This window comes from Stenella coeruleoalba, assembly GCF_951394435.1.
Source record: "Stenella coeruleoalba genome assembly, chromosome: 20".
Classification (NCBI taxonomy): Eukaryota; Metazoa; Chordata; class Mammalia; order Artiodactyla; family Delphinidae; genus Stenella; species Stenella coeruleoalba.
Window position 1 is genome coordinate 17,540,743 of NC_137166.1, and position 17,349 is coordinate 17,558,091.

Genomic DNA, 17,349 nt, shown 5'->3' on the forward strand with positions numbered 1-17,349 from the left:
TATTCGCCTCAACTGTCGCTGGCTAGAGGTTCCAGCATTTTCGAATTATGAGTTTGGTTTCTATGCAGTGTTGTTAGCTATTTATTTTTAACTGCCATTGCAACGTACAAACTGGTCATGGCGAGATGTCATTTTCATCGTGTCACTCTCCCATACCCATAATCCATCCCCAACCATTTCCACCATTCCCTTTAAGTCTTGTGCACCAGCCACTGACCCCTAAACCTACTGGTATAAGCCCACATCTGTGATCATGCCAGGTCCACCCACTTAAGATACCCCCCTTCCTTCCAGTGCCTACTCACCTTTCAAGGTCCTGAAATTCCTTCTTTTTCACAAACTGCTACCATTATGAGCTCCGGTGATTCTATCTCCATATAGTACCTAAGCACATTACTATTTCAGAAATTTCTGAAAGAAACAAAACATTTACATATATATAAATTTAAGTGCTAGCAATAGAGATTTGTAGCAAATACAAAGGGACACAGCTCTGTACACATATATGTGAAATGAACAATTCACACTTAACCCCGGTGTGCGTGAGTCAACTGAGAAGGCTATGTTAAAAATGTAGATTCCTGGGAATTCCCTGTCGGTCCAGTGGTTAGGACCTGGCGCTTTCACTCCGGGGCCCAGGTTCGATCCCTGAACGTGAAGATCCTGCAAGCCACGTGGCACAGCCAAAAAACAAAAAGAAAATGCAGATTCCCTCCTGCCCAGACGTGGAGTCTCTTCCTCACCTTGAATGTTGGCTTGCTTTGTTACTTACTTTCGCCAACAGATTGTGGCAGAAGTGATACTGTGCAAGTTACGTCTAGACTTCAAGAGGCCTTGAATTTCCATCTTAACCATCTTAGAACGCTTCATGATGCTGTGAAGAAGCCTAGGATTAAAGATGTCGCCTACAAATTGGCATTTGCCATCTACCTCTACAAGGATCAAATTATGAGGGTCAGCAGCTGCTGACCTTCAACACCCATTGAAAGGAGTTAGGCTGGAGATCAGGAATGAGGCACTCTGTGCTCTGGGAAAAACTGGCAAAACGGTCTTCAGATAGATATTTTCAGGAGACAATTTTATGAGCCCAATTCTTGCATCTCCTCAAATCTAGAAAAGCACTAAAATCCTTCATGGTGACGTCTGCTCCTCGTGACTAGCAGTAATCTTCACGAGACTAGCAGAAAACTTCTGCAAAAAATATGTGCTTGATTGCATGTACTCCCCCTTCACCAAAATCACATATATACTGACTTTCCCCACTACCTCTTTTTTTTTTTTTTTTGAGGTACGCGGGCCTCTCACTGTTGTGGAGCACAGACTCCGCGGCCATGGCTCATGGGCCTAGCTGCTCCACAGCATGTGGGAACTTCCCGGACCGGGGCACGAACCCGTGTCCCCGGCATCGGCAGGCAGACTCTCAACCACTGCGCCACTAGAGAAGCCCTGTATGCCTTTTTTTTTTTTCCTTATATCACTAACAAGGACTATTTTACACTAGAATTTCTAGTAGAACACTGAATAAAAATGGTGAAATGAGCAACTCTAGCTTGTTCCCAACCTTAGGAGGAAAGCATTCAGTCTTTCACAATTAAGTATGATGTCTAGATTTTTCAGTAGATACTCTTCATCTGATAGAGGGAAGAATTCTCCTATCTACCTTCTTTCCTGAAGTGTTTTTTTTTTTTTCTCTTTAAATCATAAAAGGAGATTGAAGCCTGTTGAACATTTTTTCTGCATCTATTAGGATGATAATCGTTTGATTTTTCTCATTTATTCTGTGACTATGGTGAATTACTTTGAATAGTTTTCCAAATTAACCATCTTTGCATTTCTGGGATAAACCTCACTTGGTTACAATGTTAGTCTTTTTTTATATATTGTTAAGTTCAATTTTCTACAATTTTTTTAAGGATCTTTGGGCTTATATTCATGAGGAATGTTGTTCTGCAGTTTTCTTTTTTTTTTAAATAAATTTTATTTTATTTTATTTGTTTATTATTTTTGGCTGCGTTGGGTCTTCGTTGCTGTACGCAGGCTTTCTCTAGTTGCGACGAGCAGGGGCTACTCTTCTTTGGGGTGCGTGGGCTTCTCACTGCGGTGTCTTCTCTTGTTGTGGAGCACGGGCTCTAGGCGCAGGGGCTTCAGTAGTTGTGGCTCACAGGCTCTAGACTGCAGGCTCAGCAGTTGTGGCACACGGGCTTAGTTGCTCCGGGGCATGTGGGATCTTCCCAGACCAGGGCTTGAACCCGTGTTCCCTGCATTGGCAGGCGGATTCTTAACCACTGCACCACTAGGGAAGTCCCCAGTTTTCTCTTCTTGACTGTCTTTGATAGTTTTTTTTCAAGCTCTTTGATAAATATTTACTGAGTAACTACAGCTAAGTACTGTGTCTATATATTAAACAAAACTCAGCACAGTGCCTGCCACAGTGTCCTCAGTAAATGCTGGCTAGTTTGGAGTTATAATTTCTAGGTGCTATAAATGAGACCCAGTTCTCAAGAAAATTTACTCTTAAGAGGAAGACGGCATTCACCATATAAAACATTTTAACATTAACATTTTACTCCCATATAAAACATTTCAACATTAACATTTTACTTTCACTGTTTTTACATATGTATTAGAAAATCCTCTCTCCATTGCTGTCCAGCTGTGTGCTCTGAAATTTATCTCAGATAACAGGCTGGTGTGTGAGATGCTGCTCCAGGGTACTCGTTATTTACCTTGCAAGCTCATTTTACTGCTTTTGTATAAATGGTGGAAATGGAACAGGAAACTGTCAAGAAAGACACTGTGCATGCTCCTTGAGAATAGAGCAAGGAACGAGGATTCTGTCCCATTTTTTTGCAGACATCAAACACACTTCCTGGGTTCTCACACTCTTTTTGAGGGGAAGTTCCCCTTTCCTGTTCCAAGAATAGAATACAATAAGGTAGCCCTCAAATCTGTTCTCGCCCTTCTCAAGGTATTATGTCCCCTGACAACCTATTTTCATCCCCTGCCAGTGGGAAAACAAACTCTTAAAGCCATCACAGTCCAACACTCTCCTCCCCTTCCCAGAGCCAGGCCTGGCCATCCAGTATCGGGGAAGCTTCAGGAAACTGCAAAGTTAAGAGCCCATATTGTCCAAGATGTGGCCTCGGGGAGAGTTACTTGATTCCAAGCATCCTAGTGTTGTTCCAACCCCCCTGGCCAGCCTGACCTCTCTGGCCTGTTGGGCAGCCTCTTCTGGAACTTCCCCCAGAACCATCATATTGAGTTTTATGACTGTGGGGCTCCATCCCCACAGCCCAGCCCAGTTTCTAGAATCAAAAGAAACTGTAGCTGTGCAAAGAGCCATCCATAAGGATGCTTTCTACCCTGGATTTTGGTTCCTGGCTTCAGTACACCCACTTTTCTTCCTTTTAATGTTTTTTGTTTTTAACATGTACTAAATATTCATATGTTTCAAAAACAAAATTTATGTATATCTATATATCTATATATGCACATGTATATGTGTATGTGTGTCCTTACAATGAAATATAATTCAGCAGTAAAAATAGCATGCTAAAACATGGATGTACCTTGAAAGCATCATGCTAAGTGAAAGAAGCCAATCACAATAGACCACATACTGTATGATTTCATTTATGTGAAATTTCAAGAAAAGGCACATCTACAGAGACAAAGTAGATTTAGTGGTTGTACATGGCCGAGGGGGTTGGGAGAAATGGGGAGTGACCACTAATGGGTATGAAGTTTCTTTTTGGGGGGCGGTGACAATGTTCTAAAATTAGACTGCAGTGATGGTTGCACAACCCTGTAACTATGCTAAAAGATACTGAATTGTATACTTTCAATAGGTGATTTGCATGGTATGTGAGTTATATCTCAATAAAGCTGTCGAGGAAAAAACAGACAAAGCTTAAGAGTGTTAGAAGTCTAATTCAGTGGTTAGGGGAAGGGCATAAGGAGGGGGACTGAAAAACGTAAAAAGGCTACAATACTTCCCAGACGTGGGGCCGACAAAAAACATGGATGTGAAAAGACGTTAACACTTATAAGTTCTTTATCCTGTGACAGGTTCTTTTTGATAAAGATGGTCTAGTTCAGAGACTGGATGATGCCATTGTTTTTACTACAGTCTACTGAGCCAAAGGCCACTTTGAAACATTGTAATGTTTCCATAAACACAAAGTTTCCTTTAGGCTGGTTTTGCCCTCAGGATGCTTCAGTTGTCTCTGGTCAGTGACCTTTAGTCTGTAGAGGATGAGTAGCAAGGCACAGAAAGCTCCTCCGTGACTGTATTAATCTCTTCGTTGCTGCACGCGGGCTTTCTCTAGTTGCAGCGAGTGGGGGCTACTCTACATTGCGGTGCGCAGGCTTCTCATTGCGGTGGCTTCTCTTGTTGTGGAGCACGGGCTCTAGGCGCGTGGGCTTCAGTAGTTGTGGCACGCGGGCTCAGTAGTTGTTGTGCATGGGCTTAGTTGCTCGGCGGCATGTGGGATCTTCCCTGACCAGGGCTCGAACCCGTGTCCCCTGCATCGGCAGCTGGATCCTTAACCACTGCACCACCAGGAAAGTCCCTAAATCAGATTTTTAAAGATATAATTTATATGCACTAATGTACTTTTTATAAACCATCATCCACGTTCATTTAAGTAGACACTTTCTCAGGGGAGTGTCTGAGGGCAGTGAACAATGGTTACAGATTAAGTGATAAATTAATAAATTAAGATAAGGGGTAGTAGAGGGAACAAGTTTTAAATTTAATTTTTTAAGTCCTTAATACTTCACAAGGCTCAAAACTAAAAAGAAAAAAAAATTAAACATCCAATAAAAAGTCTCTTGGCCACCTTTTCTATATACTTTCCATTCCCTTCCACTTACCCACCCCAGATAATCACTTAATAATTTTTTGGGTATCCTTCCTGAGTTTCTCTACGCAAATGCAAGTAAATATAAATATTTATACTTAGTTTTACTCACATATATAAAAGGTGCTAAACATCACAGTTCTGCATCTTGCTATTTTTACTTAATGACATCTTAGATATGTTTAGATAATAATACATAAAGTGCCTCCTCATTTATTTTTACAGTTGCATAGTTTCCCATAGTTCAGTATTCATAGTTTGGTATGAATGTATCATAATTTAACTAGTCTCCTACTGATGGAGACTTGGGTTTCCAGTGTTTTGGAATTACAAATAATGCTGTAATTAATAACTTTGATCTTATATCACTGTACACATGTACAAGAAAAAATGGGACTTCTAAGCCAAAAGCACATGCATCCGTACTGTTAGCAACTGCCCCAATTTATATTCTCACTGCCTTTCATAGCAATGGTACAAATTTATATTCTCACTGGCAATGCACATGAGTGCCAGTTTCCTCAGAGCCCCACAGAGTGTGTTATCAAAGTTTCTGGAATATAACAATCAGACATTTTTAAAACTGTATCACACTCTAGGTCTGACTTGCATTTCTCTTATGAGTGAGGTCAAAGAACTTTTTCTATACTTTAGAGTCAGAAATGAATTTATCAACCTTCCATCTAGATCAATCTGAAAAATAATCTTAATGGGCAAGAATCTGTTTTGAGTTGAGATGGTTTGATTTCTACATGCCGAGCACAAGCTTACTTTAGGGGTATTCTCTCTGCCCAACTTCACATTTAGATTTTATCCTTCTAATGTCTGGTTAAGTGTCAACCCCTGGGTGAGGCCTCGGTGAGCCACCACATCCTAAGTGGATACTTGGTCCAACGCATCATTCTGTTTTCTTTCTAGAGAGTTCATGGCTACATGATATTTTTCTTTTCTTTTTTACTCTCAAAATCAACTTTATTGGCATTCTGGAAACAAAGCAAAAGATTATAACAACCAGGTGAATGCTTAATCAAGGTAAAAACAGTTGATTCTCAGTCAGAGAGCTTTGTGGTGTTTTAAATTACCCTGTCCCATCCCCTACTCTTCAGTTTGGCAGAAGCTTTGACAAAAACAGCCCCCATTCCTAGTAGAAGTTCTTAGTCCTGGAGGTAGTAGAAGTGACCTCATTCTTAAAGAATTGTGGTTGTTCATTTCAACCAGTCTGGTGGCTCCCTGAAGGGCCAGATCAAAAGACTTGCCCTCATTTTGCCTAACTCAGAACTCTCCCAAGTCTGAGGCAGCTACCTGGGGGGCATTAATAGATTTAAAGGCAAATGTATTAGCCACTGCCTCCCAGGACAAGGAATAATGGTTGGGCAAACAACAGACCAACCAAAAACAATAATATTTAGGTGTAGGTCTCTTTGAGACCCTGATTCTAATTCTTTTGAGTACCTGGAAGTGAAATTGCTAGATCTTATGGTAATTCTATTTTTAATTTTTTGAGGAACTGTATACTGTTTTCCATAGCAGCTGTACCATTTTACATTCCCACCAACAGTGCACAAGGGCTCCAATTTCTCCACATTCTCACCAATACTTATTATTTTTTTTATTTTTTCATAGTAGTCATCCTAATTGGGGTGATGAGAAAAGAATTTGGCCTTGCCACTGGCCTGCTCAGGCAGCCCCAAACCCTGAACCTTTATTCTTAAAGCATTTTAACTTCGCATTAACTTTGAGCAGTGGACGTGAGACCCACCCCGGTTAAGTTCAGGTTAGGTTTGGGACACTGGGATATTTTCTTTCATCCATAATCATTGGATCTGGGCCTATAAATCAAATAGTTAAGACACAAAACACAAACAAGGTCGTAATTTGTTTCTTCCTGCCCTCTGTTTTTCTTGGCATGGAAAAACTCAAGCTTTTCCTGACTGGGGATGGGTAGTGACACTGGGGGGTGATTCATTAAAAGTGGCCTGAGTAACTGGCCTTTTATTTCTTCTCATTCTTTCCCCTTATTGTCCCAACTAATGTAAGGAAACACATTGAATAAAATAATTCTCCTGCTGATAAAGAACTTTCCCCTGACTCTTTGTTCATTTGCAGCTATATGCTCCCAGAATCAAAATCTTGGAGCTGGGGAGGCCACTGTGGTAGATGTGATGGGTATTTCTTTTTATTTATGTATTTAATTTTTGTCTGCCTGGGGTCTTCATTGATGCGCAAGGGCTTTCTCTAGTTGCGGCGAGTGGGGGCTACTCTTCGTCGCGGTGTGCGGGCTTCTCATTGACGTGGCTTCTCCTGTTGTGGAGCACGGGCTCTAGGTGCGTGGGCTCAGTAGTTATGGCACTCAGGCTCCATAGTTGTGGCTTGCGGGCTCTAGCGCGCAGGCTCAGCAGTTGTGGCGCACGGGCTTAGTTGCTCTGCGGCATGTGGGATCTTTGCAGGCCAGGGCTCGAACCCGTGTCCCCTGCGTTGGCAGGTGGATTCTTAACTACTGCACCACCAGGGAAGCCCCTTGATGGGTATTTCTGATAGAGAAGGAAGGTCAAGAACCCTGGCTTATGGAAGCCACCTTTTTCACTCCCTTTTCTCAACAGTTATCTATTATGTTAGGAAATTGTTTCTGTCTCCTGTGATCCTGGCCACACAAGCAGGAGTTGGGTGTGGCTATGGGTAGTCACAGTTCCCTGTCTCTAAAATGGGTCTCAAGACACCAGTACTTTCCTCTCAAATAAGTGCCATTAATGTCAACCATTCCTAAGGCCAGGAGAGACAAAAGGAAGTGGTAACAATAAAAAATATTCACTTTATAGTACACATAGATCATAAGAGTAAGAGAAATAGCATAATATACCATTTTCATCGTTTACACTACATGCCGCTATTTTATTTAAAATATTTCTATAAATTTTTAAAGAAATAAAGAGTACATTTAAAATTATGTAGAGAGAGAAGGCTGGACAATAATAGACTAAAAAGCTAATAGCTATCTCAGGGTTGAGGGTTTCGAATTGATTTTAGTTTTCATGTTTACAATTTTCTGTATCTTTTCAGTTCTTCTCACAGATTGTGTATCACTTTTGTAATCAAAAAGAAATTATACTATAGTGTTATTTTATTTAAGTTGATTTGTGTGCCTCCTACACCTCTGTGGAAGTGGAACAATTTATTTTCAAAGAGGTGGGCATAGAAGGAGACAAGTGGGACGGAAGAGGTAAGGGACAGATATGACTATGCTCAGGGTCAGGGTGAGGCTGTGGAAAAATACCAGTGATGCCACACCCTCAGCATGGTTCTGGTCAAGGCCACGCCTGAATCACCCCACCACTGGCTTTATTTTTTGCCCCCTCCAAGTGAAATAATCCCAGTTTCTCTCACCTACTGTGGTAAACCTAGCTTCCTTGCCTTTGATCATTTTTGTGGCCTCCCTCTGAGCCTGCTCCCAGCACTCCACTATCTCTGTGGATTCCCAAAGAGACAAGCTCCTCCTGTGGGGACCAGCCAGGAAGGGGAGAGTGAGAGGATGAATCTGTGGGTGCCTGATACCCTAAGTGGATGGTTCTTGTTGACTTTTGAGAAGGGGCTCAATAAATAGCATGCCTCCTCCCTACTCAGGCTCTGAATCAATTGGCGGTCTGAGTGGTCAGGAGATGAATTATCTTCTGATAAGGCTATACATCGCAGAATGTAGCTGAGCATGTGAGCCCAACAGGCTTCCCTGAATCCTAGTTCAACAGACTTTCCCACAGTCCCAGGCAACAGTGGACCAGGGTGCCCTCCCCATGTGGAGGAAGAGAACTTGTGTTCCTTCCCAGCATCTCAATCCTAAGTGACCAGGAAGAGGAAGACACTGGGAGACTCATGCCCAGTTTCTCCTAACGCTCTCCTTCCCCTAAGTGCAGGAGAGGGAAGGCATGAAGAGGAGCCTGGGGCATGATGACCCTCTACAGGAAGGAAATATTTGGAGTGAGGGAAAAGCATTTTCCTCTCTCGAAGTTCTTACTATTTCTTGGATTATAGAACATTTTGAGGATAGGAAGCAAGTTATAAACCACCGCCTCAGAAAAGTGCATATAAGTGCTGGGCTTTGGTATTAATGATTTATATCTGCCTGCCTTTCCCTTTCTTCTGGTCTCTGTGCCCCATCTTCCCTGCGAGGAATTGTTTCTATTCTAGTGTATGTGAAGCTAGTGGGGCTGCCAATCAGATGCTCTGCCTCCCCTCCTTACAGATGGGGCATGCGATCCAATCTGTCCAGTGAGAGAAGCTCATTTCCCTGGCCCTGTTGTTTTAGAAATGGGCACTTGATTGAAGGCAGCCAATCAGGGAACAGGACTAAGGGCAGGAAGACTGCTTCTTTATATGAATACTGAACTGGAGAAAAAGTAAAGCTTGGAGCTCTCCACAGCTGTTTTGTCCGCCAAGTGGCAAGACTCTAAAAAATGGAGCCCAGGGCTTCCCTGGTGGTGTAGTGGTTGGGAGACCGCCTGCCGATGCAGGGGACGCGGGTTCCTGCCCCGGTCTGGGAAGATCCCACATGCCGCGGAGTGGCTGGGCCCGTGAGCCATGGCCGCTGAGCCTGCGCGTCCGGAGCCTGTGCTCCGCAACGGGAGAGGCCACAACAGTGAGAGGCCCGCGTACCACAAAAAAAAAAAAAAAAAAAAAAAATGGAGCCCAACAAAGCAGAAAGATGCCCTGGGGATGTTTTTGACCCTTTGATGTAGTCAGAAACGAAATCTAGTCTTGTGGTTACATGAGCCACTAAATTTTCCCTTTTTTGGCTCAAGCTAGTGTCAGGCAGAGATGTCTGTTCTTTGCAATGTATGTGCACACATAGAACTTGGCCTCCACTTTCCAGGGGTGCTTAGGCTATGAAGCCCAAACATCCATTGGATGTTCAGAGCCCCTTCTGTTAGTGGTGCCCTTTATAAATTTGAAAATTGATCAAGTATTATTCTAGAAGATTCAGATAGCTCTGGCTACTGCATTTTGGGCACCAATACTTGTTTCTTCATGTTGACGCCACTTCTGCTTGCCAGCAACTTGGAAACCATACTAAAAGCACAGGCTGGAGGGCCTATAGCTTGAGAGAAGACAAACAATATGGGTGTGTTGGAATGCAGAAAATGCTAGGAGCAAGTGACTGATCCTCTTTTCCTTTATATGTAACGGATGAGAGTTGGAGGTAGAAAGAAGAGAAAGACAATCCCACCCAACCCAAAGAGGATGTGTGGGCAAGTTAACATGCAAAATGGCGATAGAAGATTGATGCAGGGTGGTGTAGAAAAAGCTATGGAAGAACAACAGCTCACTTTTTTTTTTTAATTGGTTAATGGTTTGGGGTTTTTTTTGGAAATTTATTTATTTTAATTTTTGGCTGCATTGGGTCTTTGTTGCTGCGTGTGGGCTTTCTCTAGTTGCAGCGAGCAGGGGGCTACTCTTCGTTGCGGTGCGTGGGCTTCTCATTGCGGTGGCTTCTCTTGTTGTGGAGCGCGGGCCCTAGGCGCACAGTCTCAGTAGTTGTGGCACGCAGGCTCAGTAGTTGTGGCTTGCGGGCACTTGAGCACAGGCTCAGTAGTTGTGGCACACGGGCTTAGCTGCTCCTCGGCATGCGAGATCTTCCCGGACCAGGGCTCGAACCCGTGTCCCCTGCATTGGCAGGCAGATTCTTAACCACTGCGCCACAGGGAAGCCCAACAGCTCACATTTTATTTTTTTATATATTTTTAAAATTTTATTTATTTATTTATTTTTGGCTGTGTTGGGCCTTCATTGCTGCATGAGGGCTTTCTCTGGTTGCTGCGAGCCAGGGCTACTCTTTGTGGTGGTGTGCGGGCTTCTCACTGCGGTGGCTTCTCTTGTTGCGGAGCACAGGCTCTAGGTGCGCAGGCTTCAGTAGTTGTGGCGCGTGGGCTTCAGTAGTTGTGGCATGCGGGCTCAGTAGTTGTGGCTCGTGGGCTCTAGAGCACAGGCTCAGTAGTGGCGCATGGGCTTAGTTGCTCCGTGGCATGTGGGATCTTCCCAGACCAGGGCTCGAACCCGTGTCCCCTGCATTGGCAGGCGGATTCTTAACCACTGCGCCACCAGGGAAGTCCTCACACTTTATTAAGCATTTACTCTAGGCTAGACATTAAACACTTCACATGCATTTTAACAATTCTAGGTGGTGGGTACTACTGTTATTCCTACTCTACACAAGGTAAAACTGAGATGAGAGGGTTAGGGGTTGTAAGAGCATTCCACAGCCCCTAGAGGCAGGATTCCACATCAGGGTCATGGGAATCCTGCACTTCCTAACCACCATGTTCCCTCTCTAGTTAAAGACCCAAGTTAGAACCTAGCTTCTGTCACTTGCTCGTTGAGTGACCTTGGACAAATCAGCCTCTCTCAGCTTGTTGCCTCACCTGGAAAATTCAGGTATTATACCAGGTAACTTTTTTCTTAAAACTCTTTCAACTCAAAAATTCAAAAAAAAAAATTCAAAAATTGCAAAAACTTTTAAAACACCCCAACTCCCCAATCTAGGATTTATATTCTTGGCCTGAGCTTTGCCCCTAAAGACTGTATAGATTGGTTTTTCCCATGGATTTAGGATCAAAGGGCTCCTTTGGGTTATGTGTTCCTTTGAAATGGATTCAAAGGCATGCGTTTTCAAAGTGAAGGGGAAACTGGAAAGCCTTCATCCTTGCTGAGTGAATCAGCATCCCAGAGCACAGGTGACAAGTCCTGACCTACCCCTTCACTGTCTGATAAACCCACAGGTCACGGCTCTGAACTCAACCCCACTTTTCCTTCTTCCTGCCCCCTTTATGGGTTTTCTGATAAGGTGCCCCAAGTCAGCTGTGACAGTGTTTTCTCTCTCTGCAAACAGTCCCCAGGGCGTGCACTCTGCCTGCAAGCTCCCCAGCTGCTTCCAGCTCTCTCAGCCCAGAGCCCTTTAATTGCTGCATTCCAACAAATTAGCCATGTGACAGAAGATTATTTTTAACTTCAATAGAGCAGCTCCCTCTCTTTTAATATATCATGCTTGGCCCACATTCCCTCGGTGAAAAGGGCACCACCGGCTACTTCTGAGAACTTTTAATTACTCCAATTGTTTGCAAAACCCTTAGAAGATTAAATTTTTTTTTTCTTTCTCCTTTCCCAGTTTCCCCATTTGCTATTTAATGAAAGCTGAGGCTGAGTCCAACTTGGGGATTTACCAGCTTTAATGGGTCTCCCCAAATCCTCTCTAGCTGCCCCCATTCTCTGTAAGATAGTTTTTTTAAAGTGCAAACCCGCTGGGGGATGAAGGGAGGGCAAGTTCCAGAGTAACAATCCCACATAGAGCCCCAGAACGTGGCAGGACGAAGGTGGCAGGACAGAGGTGGCTGGTGGCGTCAGGAAGACTGAGCACTAAACATCTCTTAGGTTTTGGGACCCTCCAAGAGGATCCTGATGATCGAGCCCGACACTGAATCTGAGCCTTTCACCTTCAAGTAAACCACACAGAACAATGAGCATCTCACGGACCACCATGTGGACCAAAGGCCCTTCTCCAGTTTTTCTGAATTTCCTAAACCCCAGATACTTCTTTAATCTCATGAGGCCAAGTGGGCAGTGTGGCCAAAAATGATTGAGGTTGTATCACCCCCCATCACCTGGAAAGGTACAGACAGGCTTGTATTTAAGTTTGACTCCCGCAAAATTGAGAAACGTGCATTTTCTTATACCTGAGTTTTGCAAAATAATTCATACAGGTTATAACAGTATGCGTATCATTCCAGCCATTTTCTCTGTTATCCCCATCCGTTATCCACGGTTTTGCTTTCCACCGTTTCAGTTACCCATAGTCAACCAAGGTCCGAAAATATTACATGGAAAATTCCAGAAATAAGGAATTTATACATTTTAAATTGTGCACAATTCTGAGTAGCTTAATGAAATCTCATGCCATCCTGCTCCACCCTGCCAGGGTCGTGAATTATCCCTTTGTCCAAGTATCCACTGTCTATATGCTACCTCGTTAGTCGCTTAGTAGCCGACCCTGGTTTTCAGATTGACTGTCATCGTATTGCAGTGTTCGAGTAACCCTTATTTTACATAAAATCGAATGTCAACATTTTAGTGCAGGTCAGTGAATCTCGAAAATAGCAAACACTCGTGTAAACTACCACCCAAATCAAGATATAAGTGTTTGCATCTCTTCGGAAATTTGCCTAGTACCCCTTTCCAGTCAGTGGCCCCGCAACCCTGGGCAGCCGCTGTTCTGATTTCTGTCACCTAGATTTGTCTTGTTTGATTTTGGAATCACACAGGGTGTACGTCTGTCTTTCTATGTTGTGTTTTTGAGATGCATCTGTTGTTCCAACAGTGCCAACCTGGGTGGTGGTTTTCTGTTGGATTTTCAGGAATAAGTGGAAGTGGTAAATTCAGGCCTAACCAGAGCAATTTCACTAATGATAGATTTCCTTAGAACAGGCTTACATCGACTGCCATGCACCACAGTACCACAGTAACGCTATTTAGACATGGCAAGGTGCTTTTGATTAAAAAGAAGTCGGCAAAATGTACCTCGCAGCTCGCCCTTTGACCCAGCTCTTCTGCATTTAAGAGTTTCTCTTACAGATAGATATACTCACACATGTGTGACATGATGTTTGTATAAGGACATGAATGTCAGGACTATTTTTCAGAGCCAAGGATTAGAAGCAAACTAGTGTCCATCAGTAGGAATCTGATTCAATAAATCATAATGAATCCAGACAATGGAACACTATCCAATCATGAAAATAAGTAAGGAGGTTCCCTATGCACTGAAATGAGATGATCTCCTGAGGGAAAAAAAGCAAGAAGTGGAACAGTGTGTGTTCATTCACTTATTCAACAAATATTTACGGAGAAACTATCAATACAATATTCCAGGCACCACTCTACACGCTGAGGATATAACATTATACCACATAAAATCCCTCCCCTCGTGCAGCATCCATTCTAGTGGCAAGAGTAGAAGGAATAAAAACAAATGAAAATTATATTTGTATGGTGTGTTATCGTTAATATAAAAGAATAAAAGGGGAAAGAAAACATAAATATGTTCTTTTATTTTTTTGGCTGTGCCTCAAGGCTTGGGGCATCTTAGTTCCTCGACCAGGGATTGAACCTGAGCCCTGGCAGTGAGAGCGCCGAGTCCTAACCACTGGACCGCCAGGGGATTCCCAGTGTGTTCTTTTAAACATGCATAAAGTCTCTACTTTGGAGAAGATACTCCAGAAACTGGTAGCACTGGGGAAGGGAACTGGGAAGCTGGGGGACATGGACAGAGGAACAAATGTCACTTTATGTTCTTTGTATCTTCTGAAGTTTAAAATTTTGAATATGTTACCTAGCCCAGAATTAATGGGTTAGGTATTAATAATAATAATTATTATTAATATAACCCATAATTATAACCCAGGATATAATTACATTTTTTTTTAAGTTGGAAGAAGTATTTGGCAGTATTTCCAAGCACCTGGGCCCTCAAGTTGTGGGAAACGCCCTACTGTTTTTTAATCAGGGCAGGAGGAAAGGGCTAGCTCCTATCTGTCACTCACTGCAGTCATGAACCAAAGTCATAGCATCACTCTGGGAAGATTAAAGAGGCACCAGGAGGACAGAAGGAAATAAAATCAATCTTGAGAATTTATAAAAGGCTTAAGCAGCTCTTTCCTAAATTTGAATTAATGTCAAGAGAGAATCATCTCAGGAAATGCGAGTTCCTCTCGTCAAACTTTTTGGGACCATCCCATTTGGGAATGAATTGCATAGAGCCAAGTTCTTTCACAGGGAACATCTATGTGTAGGGAAGTGGAGGGATGGGGAGAATAATAAAAAGACCACCTGACACTGAACTTGGACACCTCTTATCTTTTTTCTCAGCTTCCCTTGAGTTGTATGGGAAGGAAGGTCTATAAAACACTTATGGTTTATTCATATAACATGTGAAAGTCGCTATATGGAAGAGAAGCCTGATTGAAATCTGTACTCTTTGTGAATGTTTGTGTTCCAGAAGCTTCCCGGAGTTGTTGGATGATGGCTCTATGATTACTGTCTCCTTGTGGCCTCTAGTCAACCAAAATGGAAAAAAAAAGTTTGGCTTTGAATAACAGGTCTATAATTATTTATCTTATCTCACAATAAATTACCCCTTTTAAAATCCTACCATTATTTTTCTTATATTATTATTAACTTTTAATTACTAGTTGATATAGGAATACATTCTTTTTTTCTGAAAAAAATTAGAGTGTTGCAGATAAAGTTTTGGTTGTCTTTAATCATTTCTTACAACCCTAATTTAATTGGTCTGGAGTGTGGCTGGCAAGTAGTTTCTTTCTTATAGTGATTCTAATACACAGCAAAATATGAGAACCACTTGTCTAACTGACACAGGACCCCAATATTTTTGGAACTCAATACCTAGATGTTATGGGAAATATGTATATGAATTTTTTTTTTTTTTTGGTATGCGGGCCTCTCACCATTGTGGCCTCTCCCATTGCGCAGCACAGGCTCTGGATGCGCAGGCTCAGAGGCCATGGCTCACGGGCCCAGCCGCTCCGCGGCATGTGGGATCTTCCCGGACCGGGGCATGAACCCATGTCCCCTGCATCGGCAGGCGGACTCTCAACCACTGCGCCGCCAGGGAAGCCCTGTATATGTATTTTTAATACAATAAATGGTTTTCTTTCTCTAAGTGAAAGCTGAGATTTGCCTTTCAAGACAGATTGCATTTTAGCAAAAGCACTTCCATAAACATTTGGGTTTTGCAAATAAAAAGCCAATTTGCAATCCTGGAATGGAGTTTGGGGACAATGAGACCCTAAACTTGTGTCAAAGTTGTCATTGTTGCGGGCATGTTGAACCTCTGTAGATTATCAAGATGTGGCCTCAGAGTGGGGATTGAGGAAGAACTGATGAAGAAGTTTCTTGGCTAGAGACAAAGAAGGCTGTCAAGACCCTTCTGGAAGGTAAGGCTGAGACACTCGAGGACTATGCTGTCCAACACAGTAGCTAACAACTTCATGTGTTATTTATTTTTTAATATAAGTGAATTAAAATTAAATCAAATTAAAAATTCAGTTCCTCAGTCATAGTAGCCACACTTCAAGGGCTCAATAACCACATATAACCAGTGGCTACCATATTGGGTGCAAACATAGAACATTTCCATCATCAAAGAAAGCTCTTTGGGACAGTGCTACTGTAGAAATCATTTTACACGGTCTTATACAGTTGGTAGTTTAAAATTTCCTTCCTGGGGCTTCCCTGGCAGCGCAGTGGTTGAGAATCTGCCTGTCAATGCAGGGGACACAGGTTTGATCCCTGGTCCAGGAAGATCCCACATGCCGCGGAGCAACTAAGCCCGTGCGCCACAACTACTGAGCTTGTGCTCTAGAGCCCGTGAGCCACAACTACTGAGCCTGTGTGCTGCAACTACTGAAGCCTGCGTGCCTAGAGCCCGTGCTCCACAATGAGAAGCCACCACAATGAGAATCCCGCGCACCGCAACAAAGAGTAGCCGCCGCTCGCCACAACTAGAGAAAGCCGGCGCGCAGTAGCGAAGACCCAACACAGCCAAATATAAATAGATAAAATAAATAAATTTATTAAAAAATAAAATAAAAAAAATTTCCTCCCTGAAATGTAATTTACCAAGACTTCAACACAGTATTTAAATAATAGTAACAGCTAACATTTATTGAGCACCTACATAACGGTCAGTTTTCTTGGTCGCAGACAACAGGTTCCACTCTTGCTAATTTAAGCACAAAGGGATTTATTAAAGGGTATGGCTAGCTCACAGAATCAGTAAGAAAGTTAAGAAATAGACTCTAGGCTAAACATCCAGGAATGACTCCTAAAATTATACTGCAGAACTCATTGACAAACAAGCCACAGCCTCTGTCATCATCCAGAAGCTTCAGAACTGCTAAGCTGCCACCACAGCTGATGTTTCTAGGATCACATTGCCTTTGCCATGATCGGCCTCAGCAAAACGGATGCTTCACACCTGCCTGTCCCTCCACGTAGCTCATAGCTCTAAAGTCTCACACAAATGGAATCTAAGTCATAAACAGAACCAGAGCCGCAAGGGAGTTTGAGAAATGTTGTCATGTTTATCTCTCCAGCCTCTGCAGTTCAGGAAGTGAGCTAGGACGGGGCTGGAATGGATTTGGAGCAAACCAGTCAGTCTAAAGTATCTGCCATGACCTGTTGCATGCCAAGTCCCGTGAACATGCCCGATCGCATTTCTTTCTTACAAGAATTCAGGGAAGAAGGGCCTATAAATCAACCCTCCTTGACAGAGGACACTACAGGAAATGGTGGGGCATACGTATGGTCTTAATTGTGCTTGGGGAAGTTAGAAGAGGGCCCTCTGTCCACTCTGGGAGAGAAGGAAAGTGGAGCAGGGAGGGGACAGCTGCCTGGAGAAGCCAGGATGGAAGACGACTTCACAGGAGAA

The 17,349-nt window shown here is 43.0% G+C and overlaps 1 protein-coding gene across 3 annotated transcripts in view; it reads right to left on the reverse strand.

The window, feature by feature from the left end:
• The window catches only part of NIP7 (nucleolar pre-rRNA processing protein NIP7), an 82,581-nt gene that overhangs the window by 16,338 nt on the left and 48,894 nt on the right, over nt 1–17,349 (reverse strand). For all 3 annotated transcript variants that reach the window (XR_013825259.1, XR_013825260.1, XR_013825261.1), the window contains exon 5: nt 306–411. The gene's annotated coding sequence lies outside the window, so the exon portion shown is untranslated. The remainder of the gene's footprint in view (nt 1–305; nt 412–17,349) is intronic.